The following is a 9,984-nucleotide window of genomic DNA, read 5'->3' on the forward strand; positions in this document are numbered from 1 at the left end:
AGAGATTTGAGGGAGTAAAGACTAGACTCACACAACTGCCACAATGTGTAAAATTTCTACAGCAATATATATTTTAGGATAAAGAACTATGCTATGGCTATGCCATCTGATGGGAGATGGGCATTCACTGCAAGTTTAGAAAGAACTAAGTAATCAACTAAGAGGAACACATGGGACAAAGGAATAAGGGACACAAGATAGGACCTCCTTTGATTGGATAATGTTAAAGGAAAACAATGAGTAGGGTAAATTGGCAGGATGGTCACTACTAGAGAGGGGAGATCAGAATAAGGCACCACAGTGTGGCCTGGGGCTCCTCAGGGGACAGACCAAGGGTAGTCGACGGCTAGGAGTGGAGGGTGGAATGAAGGAGTGGATGTGAGGAGCCTATCAGTAAATAGAGAAGCTAAGAAAAATCACAGATAAGCAGTAAAATGTGTAGTTGCACAGAATTTCTTTGAAACATTTATGTTAAGCCTCACCATAAAGATGACATTTCCTGTAGCACAGCATGCATGGACAGAATTGCCCTAGCTTACAAATTGCATACATATAAACAAGTTTTGTTTTTTGGTATTTTTTGCCTAGTAGGATAGCATGCCTACTACACTGTTTCCTTTTCTTCTGTAGTTTATTTATTTTCAACTAAACATGTACTCAGATGCTTAAGAGATACAGCTAATTTTTAAATGCAGCTTTAAAAAAATGTGAAAATGGTCAATCTAGGGATCTACAGACTATTAAAAGATTTAAAATCCTAACTGGTGCTTGTTTGGGTTTATAAGTATATTAAGTTCTTAAAAATGAAGGCTATTACTAAGTTTAAGTTCATATACAAATTGTCTAAAACAAGTTTGTCCTAATATAGTCATCTTCACATGAATTCCATATAATAAACTCCTTATTAATCATTATTAACTCTTTTTGAGGCTATGGATCTAAGGCTACTTTGAGCCATTGTCACAAGAAACAATAGCTCGCTGAATAAGACCAAGTAGGATGGTTAAATGCCTGGTTTAGTAATTGAGATCACTTCCCCTTTTTTGGAAAGTCTCTGTTGAAATAAGCTATAATAATTTATAAAGAAAACATGAGACACCAAAGTTTCAACTGTGGTTACCCAAAAGTAGCAAGGTTTTTGACATGAGAAATTCAGAAAATCTGAAGTCTCAAAGAAGAGATCTTTCTTCCATTCTATAAACATCTTTATGTGAAAGCAGACTTTTAAACAAAATGTTTATTATAGGAAAGCATGGTAATTTCTATAATTTTAAAATCTGTTTTTATTGATTAAATTGTAAATAAAATTCTATATCATTTACATAGCAATTTTCTGTTTACAGTATCAATTCCTAAGCCTGGCTGCTCAATAGAATCCTTTAGTGATTTTTTAAAAAGGAAATTCCCAGCTCCACCCAAAACCTAAATCACGATATCCAAAGTCTGAAAATATCTATATTAGAAAAAACTTTCCGGGTGATTCTCATGTGTATTGAGTTTTGAGCACCACTGATTTAGAACTTAAGCATCAAGAAGTTTTACTGCGATTGCTTAATGGATAAGGTTGGTGCCATCTACCAAATATAATATGGGAAACACAGCTGAAAAATAGGTGGGTAAGTCTAGAGTCAGCACATCTGAGGACTGAGCACCTAGTTCTTGTAAGATGGCAGGAAGAAGTACAGTTGGGATATGGCTAAACCACCAGGATCTAGAAAAGAAGGGAGAGGCATTAAAGTCTAAGGGGGTGATTATGTGGGACAGCAGTCTGTGCAGGCATTGGTGGATTCAGAAACACTCAAAGGGAAGACCAGCAGGAAGAGCTAAGTTTGGAATCCAGCTCCTCCATAGATGTCTTTGGGTAAAATTCCTGTTACTATCCCTGTGGCATGGACCAAAGGTGTAGGGTGCTGACCTCCTGATATTGATGTGGTGTAGTGTCTTGTCTCAATGGGGCTAGACAGATGTGAAATCCAAAGTCAAGGCTCACCAGTAAGAGTAAGTGCTTGATCAGATATCCAGGGAAGTAGCATATTCCTGATTATGGACTTTATGAATCTATAACAATCATATGAATTTAAGAATATAAGAATCAATTGAATCAAAGAATAAAAATTGTATGAAATTTATAAGATATTCAGTAGTAAAATCAATAGAAGTTAGTGACTGGAGAAAAAGAATGAGGAAGGAATGAATGATTATACCTAGTTTCTGGCTTGGAGAAATTGAATGAATGGTGGTACCATTTACAATGGTAGGAGTCATGAAAGAACTAGCAGGTTTGGGGAGTAGACAGCAAATAATTAATGTTGTTGAATTTGAGGTCTGTGAGCCACCTCAATGAAGGAGTGCAATAGTTAGGTGGATATATGGGTCTGGACCTCAGGGAATAGGGCAGAACAGAAAATTTCATCCACACCTAGAGTGGGTAAAATTTCCCAGAGAAAGGTGGAAAATGGGAGTGAGAAAGGGCCTAGGACAGAACTATTTAAGGATAGGAAAGATAAAATGGGGCCCACAAGGAGACTAAGAAGTAGCAAGAGAAATATAATGGCAAGGGGGCGACATTTATTGAACATTACTTAATAATGGCATGGTGCCAGCACTATATGAAGCGGTTTTTCATGAACTGTCTCAGTGCTCTTCACAACCATACCTTTACTTATACAGGTGTTATTATTTTATAACAAAGTGGGGAGCAAGAGAAGGACATCAAAGAGAATAGTATATCAAATAGCCAAGAACCAGAGAACCAGCACACCAGGAAGTGGGAGAGGTCAATAGAGTCAAGAGTAAAGAGGACAGTGAGATAAAGAACACAGTAGGTGTTAGTTCATTGGGATAAGTTCTCTGCGAATAGCTTACTAAAGCTTATTTCTCATCTGTGTTTACCAACATTGACAATGATAAAGCTCTAAAGTTTTGAAGTATTGATAACAAAGTAGGTTGAAAAATAAAACAAGGTTTTAGTCCAAAATCTATAAAGAAAAACCCTAATAATCATCAAATAATATAAATGTTAGAATAAACTAGATGAGACATGTGGAGTCCTTACAAAGAAAAGTATATATTTATATTGGAAGATGAAAAAATTTGAATAAATGGTTTTGAATCAACTTTCTTCAAAACGAAGGACCAAATATTGTAAAGATAGTTAAAAGCATGCATCTAGAGCCATTCTGCCCATTTGCTAGCTAATAAGTCACTTATCTTGTCTTTGCCTCATTTTTCTCATTTGTAAAACGGGGATAGTAATAGAACCTAATGGATAGTGTGGCAGGTTGCCAAACAGTGCTGCTTTACAAACCACTCCAAAACTCAATGGCTAAAAACAACAATAATTTAGTCTTACAGATCTGTGCATCTGCTGGACCAGCTCTGCTCCAAGTGTTTCCCATCTCCTCCTGCGTTCAGTGGGATAGACACAGGTTCTTCTCATGGCAATGGCTGAAGCACAGAGAGCAAGCCCAGCCAAGCAAGCACATACCAACACTCAGCTTATCTCCTCATGTGCCATTGACCAATGCAAATCTTATGACCAAGCCCAGAGTCAGGGGCAGAAAATACACCCTTCCCAGGATTAGGCCATGACAAAGCTGTGGATACAGGAAGAGTTGAAGAAATAGGGCCGATAATTAAATAGACCAAAGTTGTTTTTTTTTTTTCAAAGTTGTTTTGAGAATTAAATGAGTTAATATTTGAAAAGCACATAGAACAATGCTTGGCCCATTGTAAGCATTATTAATGTTTGTTTTAATTTGCTACTACTATGATAATTATTCCTAAATTATAAATTATTCCTAAGTTTAATGAGTTTAATGTCATTGAGTCAAAACCTCTATCTGATGATAATTCAGAACTCAACATAAGGTAATCTCAAAAAGAAGAGTTATAGGAAGGCCCCAGCCTTACCAGGTAGTAGAACATATTATTGTACAACAATAATTAAACACTGATTAATTAAAGAAAGAAGAGGCCAAAAATGGCTTTGATGTTATAGGAAAACATATACGAAAATAAACTTTTCAAAATGAGAGAAAGGTTAAAGACAGAGTGATGAACATAATACTTGGATAATTATGTAACCATACTAAAAAAAATGAATAATTAGCACACACCAAGAGAAAAACATATCTAGTTGAAGTTGGAGAGCTTAAAAAAATTTAAATGAAGGAAACTCCAACAGAAAATTTAATTGACTATATGTCAGGTATATTTTATTTTGTTTTTAAATGATACAGAAATTTCAATGGTAAATGACTGATTATGAAATACTTTTAACAGACTATTACATCAGAAGTTTTAATAAAGGTGCCAAGATTCAAGCTGTGATTTTCCAAAGAAGTATGCCAGAACAAGATACCAGTTTTCAAAGGAGATTATTAAAAACAAGTTTGACAACTCTTAAAATTCTCACCCATGCCAAGGCAATAAAGGGTCAGAGTGTGTGGAGATTAGAAAGGATTTGTGAAGACATATTTTTATAAAGTTGTTGGTGTGCCCTGAGAACACCTAAACCTGCCTCTAAACCTGCCTGCATGGGTCCAAGGTGGGAGATACTGACTCTGAGGTCCTGTGGTCTGGTACCTGGTTGTTGCTTGAGACACATCAGGACAAGTTGTCAATGAACCAAAGGAAGAGAGGCGTTTACAGGGGCTGACCAGCTCTCCCAGAGTTTGGTGGGGCAAAGGATGCTTGAGTGTTCCCTGGAAACCAGATGTGGGCCACATGTGAAAGGAAGCTGGCCCGGAATTGTCTCAGGTCGTGTTCAGGAAGGTCTCCTGCAGGCTCAGGCAGACTTCCATAAAGAGAATCAAGGGGTAGCTGTCCATTCTGAGGGGTTGACTCTTTAGAATATGCCTAGAGACGCCTGTTCCCATGTCAAGGGAATTGCAGATAAGACACTGTGGGGGGCCCACATGAAGAAAAGTCACCCTGAGCACCTGCTAGGCCCAGATGCATCATAGGCATCATTCAAGAACCTACTTGACTCACCTACCTGTTCTCTCTCCCTGCACACCGATCCTAGAGGAGTAGAAGTTGAAGTTAACAAGCTAGAGAAGGAGAAGTGGAAATACAAGGCAGGGAACAGGGAACTGGAAAAATACTCTAGGTTTCCAGGCTGAAGTAGTACTGATCTGGGGAACAGACAGAAGATTTGCTTTAAATGAAGCTCAGAGTTTTCCTAATTATATATGATTGGGGATCCTAATTCTGAATTAAGATCAGGTTCTGTGATGTACCACGACCACAGATTATTTGTTATTTGTGAGTGAGTCTAGAAGTCTGAGGGCAAGAGACATTAGGCCCACAGAATTTAAAGAAACACAGAGAAATAAAAACAAAGTTGTTAGAATCTGCTGGTTGTGCTTGTTCATCGTAATAGATACAAAATTTTAACTATGTGAAAATTAATTTGCAAAGCTAAACCCTAAAAGGAAAATAAGCTGGTAAAATATTTCTAGTACTATAGCAAGAAAAGAGATCATATGTTTTCCATATAAAGAATTCATTCGAATTTATAAGAAAAATATCCTGACCACCAATAATTAGTATGTAAAGAAGTTGGGCAATTAATGCAAATAGAAATGGATCAAAAGAAAGTAAAAACATTTATCTTATTTGTAATGAAAGGAATATAAAGTGAAGCAAATTATCATACTTTTTTTTTTTTTTTTTTTGCGGTACGCGGGCCTCTTATGGTTGCGGCCTCTCCCATTGCAGAGCACAGGCTCCGGACGCGCAGGCTCAGCGGCCATGGCTCACGGGCCCAGCCGCTCCGTGGCATGTGGGATCTTCCCGGACCGGGGCACGAACCTGTGTCCCCTGCATCGGCAGGCAGACCCTCAACCACTGTGCCACCAGGGAAACCCTATCATACATTTTTATACCTATTAAGTTAGTAAAAAGAATGGTATATGATATATAATATTAGTAAGATTGGCGTGAAATTGGTACTCCTCTGAGAGCATTGGTTTGATATATCCTTTAAGCATAATATGTATCACAATATCGTATCACAAATGATACAGATATCTCAACATATTAGCTCAGTAACAGCATTCTTTGACACTATCCTAAGGAAATAGTTCAGTAGAATAAAAAAGGTATATTGATGCAAACGGTCATGGGAGCACTATTTATATATAATGCAAGGGAGTGAAAACAGTTTAACGGGACACAGCGAGAAGGAAAGCCTCAGAGTTGTGAATCAGATGTGGTTTCATGGTCATATTCTTCCTTCTGTGTCTTTGTGATTTGGGGCAATTCACTTAACTTTTCTGAGCCTCAGTGACATCAGGTAAAAATAAAGAGTCAGAAGAATTCTAGCCCTAAAATTATACCCTTTGTTTCCTTTTTTTAATTCCTTTTCTCTCTCCTTAATAAAAGTACAGGCTTTCTAGGCCTTAAGCCTGTTAGATACCAGCTAAATTGATAAGGTCAGAGAGGTTTCAAAACACAAGCCAGCGAATAATTTATGTATTTTCAAAGAATACTATATCATCTTCTCACAGTGAAATTACATATAGGTATTCACTGTAGGTTCACATATCTTGTTTTATTAAAAAATATCCTCAAATTTTGTAAATATGGTACTTCTTTCCTTACTTGAAAAATAAAGTACATTTGAAGACTAGATTCAAGTTTAGTTCTGCTGTCCACCATGGTGCTATCTCTTTGAGTTTCAGTTTTCAGCTGTGAAGAAAGAAAATAATAACTTCCCCATCTACTTTTACAGCGTGGTTCTAAGAACCAAATTGAGATGGTAAACATAAAAGTGTTTTGAAACTATCAAGCACCATATTGGTCTTTCATCTCTCCCCAGTTTCCTTAATTTTTCTGACTTCAGAAAACGCTTTGCCTCTGGGGTCTCCTGAACAAATGAATGACTCTGTGCCCATCTGAAAAGAGTTGGTGGAACTCTAAACCTAAGCCAGTGGTTGTGGAAAGAGTCTGGTTAACTTTCCACATAAAAATAAGAGTTATGGATACTAAGAAGTCCACAACCAGCCAATATCAACCCATAGTGAAAGATCATTACAGAATCACAGCTTTCTAGTATAAGGTAAACATCCTGGCTAGGCCCACTCCTAACATTACAGAGCTGGTGTCAAGATTGAAAATGGAGGCCTATGTGCCATATATCTAAATATTTAATAGTTATGTCAAGCTAATAAATTGTTAAACAAAATAGGTTCTACCCTCCTATCTACAATGAATTCCTCTGGTTGGCTTCCGTTTGAAATCTCTGACTTCATCAATTTAGCTCATGTCTAGCTTGTTTCTGCCCTAGAAATCCTGCATTCTCCTATTATAGGAAGAGCAAAGGAATACACATGGGAAACAAAGATATCATTTGAGAGCTGGAATGTATATTTACCTTCAGAATGATCTGGAAGCCTATCAAGATTAGAATTCCTGGACTTGTCAGAGTTCCCTGTCATTAGTTGGTGGTTTGAGTGGTCCTAAGTTCATGTTCATGCCTTTCTTTTCCTGTCCCTGCTCCTGCACCAGAAGGCCTTTAGATACTTATTGTGCAGACACTCCAGACCACAGGACCAAACTGTCCATATCCCCATAAACAGTTGTGTTCTCTCCTTGATCCAGGGAGCATACTATAGGTGTGTGGTCCACCCTCAGGAGAAAAGACCTGCAAAAAGGATCTTTGCATGGAATGTTTGGGTCCCAAATGTGATCTAAAAGGGGGTATGTGGACTCTGCGTAGGCTTCCTGCCCTCTGGGAAGGAGCAGAACTGAAGGTGGGCTGGAGAGTAGGCCCTTTACAGGATGGGAACTGGGGCAGGTGCTCCTCTTGCCCAGGTCTACAGTACTCTTTCTGGCTTTTTGATTTATCAGCCTCTTTAACTGCCCAATCTCCTTCTTACTTCCACTTTAACCACCCTTAGGCTCAGTTTCACTATGGGCCTCCTAATCCCTCAAAGTGGGAAATCTTTGCTCATGCCCTACTTCTACTTTCATTCCTACCAAATATATTTTTGTTATAGTTCTTTCAGTGGATGATCATTTCCTTTCTTAACATGTGTGGGCAGGCCCCTCTCCTATTTATTCCTTCACTCAGCTCACATCCTCTCAATCAATTCAAATCAATTTCAAAAATATGCTTGTTTTACTCTTTGTTTCTTCCTTCCTCCTGCTTTGCCATTTGTTAAACTATCCCCTATCAAGGGCCCACTATTATTGTCAGTCATTGGAAATACATACAACAGAGCATAAGACAGGCACGGTCCATGCTTTCATGCAGATTGCAGTTTACTGGTAGAATAAATAATGGCTGATTAGCTACAATTGTGATAAGTGCTTTGAAGGTGATATATCTAGTTCTACGAGAGTCTAAAACAGGGGTCCTAATCTATATGGGAGAAATCATATGCCAACTTTAGGTAAACAGCTCTATTTATTTTCTTTACTTTGGCTTCCATGCTGCTGAGTATTGCTTGATTTCATGCTATTCAGTCTCAGGGGAGTTTTCCTTGCTGTTTAGTTATCCTTTTAATGATGTTGAAGGTTCTCTCTCACAGCTTTTGAAGGCTAAAATGTAATCAATGTAAAGTAGGCTGTGATGTAATTGTCACCTACATGTGGTAATCTCATGCCAGAAGGATACAGCCAAATTTAACAGAAAAGGTGACAGATGTAGGTTTTCCCCTTCATACTGGAGCCTAGATACTCTCAGCTTCTATCTACACCTGCATAAAATATCTCTTAAGAATCATCATATCTATATACCTTGATTCATTTCTCACTGCTTGACCTTTTATTACTATGTCCATTATAAGGAAAAGAGAAAGCAGTTACCTTCACTAGCAAATGCAGCCTGTCTAGCTACTGAAAATATAATAATAAATTCAAAATAATAAACTAGCATTCTTATTTTTTTGATCATTTTCTTATAGTTTTGGTTAGTGTAAACTACTCACACATAAATTGCTAATCTGCTCATGCTTGGATGAAATAATACAATAGAGCTGGAGTTTCTGAACCTAGAATGCTGAGAATGTATCCTGAATCCATGTTAATATTACTGACACCATAAAACTAGGATGAGCCGTTAGTTTTAGGTTTACCTCTGAAACTGCTTCTTCTAAAACTGTATCAACTATGGATGCTAACAGAGAAGAGGACAACTGGAAGAAGACCCCTAGGGTTTCTAAATGCTATGATCTGAATGAATCGCCCCAAAATGCATTTGTTGAAATCCTAACCTCTCAAAGGTGATGGTAGTAGTAGGTGGGGCTTTTGGGAGGTGCTTAAGCCATGAGGGTGGAAATTTCACGGGGAGTAGTACCTTATAAAAGAGGCTCCAGAGAGATCCCTAGCTGCTTCCACCATGTAAGGACATAGCAAAGGAGGCACTGGATAGGAACCAAGAAGAGAGACTTCACCAGAACACAACTATGCTGGCACTTTGATCTTGGACTCTTGGCCTTCAGAACTGTGAGGAATAAATTTATGTTACTTTTAAGCTACCCAGTCTGTGGTATTTCGTTATGGCAGCCCAAATGGACTAAGACACTAAGTAATGAAAAGGAGTTGGTGTCCATTTTTGTTCCACATATAATTTAAAACATCAAGATCCTATGTCATTATAAGGAAATCCAACTTAGTACTGATTTTTCTATTATAACCACTTTAATGCCTTCTTGAATTTCAAATATCAAAAATTTCATTTTCCCCTAATATGTGTGATGTCATGAGTTTTTTTAGGCTCACCCTCCTGTGCAGACTGGTCATAAATTCTTCCCTTCTCTGTATGCTGCCCTTTGCAAAGCTTCTCCTATCAAGAGGAGGAATCAATATTCCCCTCCTTGAATCTGAGCTTGACTATGTGACTTCCTTTGTCCAATGGGACCCAAGTACACTTAAAGTAAACAGAGGCTTAAAAAGTGTTTGTACCTGGGGACTTGCCTTTCCTCTTTCTGTTTTTCAGAACCTTGAGATCTCTGTGACAGAACTAGCCTACTG

This window comes from Phocoena phocoena, chromosome 5 (genome assembly GCF_963924675.1).
Source record: "Phocoena phocoena chromosome 5, mPhoPho1.1, whole genome shotgun sequence".
Classification (NCBI taxonomy): domain Eukaryota; kingdom Metazoa; phylum Chordata; class Mammalia; order Artiodactyla; family Phocoenidae; genus Phocoena; species Phocoena phocoena.